A 1,466-nucleotide genomic window follows, 5' to 3' on the forward strand; every position below is an offset into this window, starting at 1 on the left:
TGGCTTCTCATGAAAACAGATATAGACATGCAATACTGGTCAACCAAAGACTCATTGACAGTTTCTTTCAGCATAGAAATAGAAGACAGAAGAACACATGTTACATTTTAAAAAATAGGAATGGTTGCTCCATTCCTCTGCGTCAGATTAGGGTACAAAAAGAAGTCTGATTTGTTCCTGTTAAAGTTAGATGGCTCTGAGTTTCCATCCCACAGCTAAAGAGAAAACTTTGCCTTGAACCCTTCCAAAATAAAATTACTGAGCCTAAGCAAACTTCAAAACCCCCGAGATGCTTCTGCTTCCACTTCCTGAGGTGTCACTCTGGGGAGAAATCTGGAAATCATCCTCACTGCTCTTTCCTCTCCATTCTTCAGATCTGCTCAACACTAAGTCCTTGGAGAAATTACCCACCTCACCCGGGTTACATACCATCTGCAGGAGGGGCCTTAGAAGCCAAAACGATTGCCAAGAAGGCTTGTACTAAAGGTATTCGTGGGTAGGTAGTTTATTGGGATGGTGTGGGTGTGGGGCCAGTGGACAATACAGCTACTAAGAGGCGAAGGTATGATTCTATTCACTTCCTCAATGAGCTCTGACATTAAACTTTCATTTATTCTTTTTAAATGATCACTACTGTATTTTCCTACGGTAATCTTCCTATAGCTTCAGCATTTTTATTTCCAAGTTAAAAGAACAAAGCACAAAGTTTAGAACTGGATCACTTGGTCCTTTCTCTTTTTGTCTCCTCCCAGTTCAAAATGCCTGCATCCTCTAACGGCCAGCATCCTCTGGGAGCTGCAGTTAGGCTCCACACATTCAAGCCTCAGTGCAATCTTCTTTGTGGCTTTAGACTTCTTCCAGAAAATTGGTTTTGTCTGCCCAAGCCGCGCTGCCTGCGCTCAGAGTGCCTCTTTCCTTGGGTGTGCAGGGAATCATTGCCCTTCTTACTTACACTGGACCACTTTGCGAGGCTGGTGCTTGCCACCCTTCTTATACAAAGTCCTTCAGGTTTTAGTTGCGTGGACCATCTTGGCAGAAGAGCCATGTACAGGATGAAAATGAGAAGATGAAAACAAGAGGTCCAGTGTGTGCTCCTCACCTCGTACCGCTTGTTCCTCACTGGAAAGGGTGGAACTTTTATCTTTTTTAAAGTTTGTTGTTCCAAAACGTTTTAAATAAGATTTCCAAATAATTCAAAAAGCTGAAAGAATATAACACTCAATAACATCTGTCCATCATCAGACTAAAACAACTTTGAATATTTCCTATACCTATATTGCTTAGTTGAACCATATGAAATTCTAATAAAAATGGTTTAATAGGAACAATTTCATGTAGTTCAGTCTTGTGTGTGTGCATTGTGGCTGAACTATTTGAAGATACGCTTCAGCATACATGGCACCAGAATGTACTAAGAAGGAAGACATTCTTGTACAAAACCCATAATGATATCACATCCAAGAAAG

The 1,466-nt window shown here is 41.1% G+C and overlaps 1 pseudogene; it reads right to left on the reverse strand.

Moving 5' to 3' along the window:
- Positions 1–707: 707 nt before the first annotated feature.
- Positions 708–1,028, reverse strand: LOC102011469 (annotated as a pseudogene).
- Between the last annotated feature and the right edge of the window lie 438 nt (positions 1,029–1,466).

This window comes from Chinchilla lanigera, unplaced genomic scaffold, assembly GCF_000276665.1.
Source record: "Chinchilla lanigera isolate Chin_1 unplaced genomic scaffold, ChiLan1.0 scaffold00030, whole genome shotgun sequence".
NCBI lineage: Eukaryota > Metazoa > Chordata > Mammalia > Rodentia > Chinchillidae > Chinchilla > Chinchilla lanigera.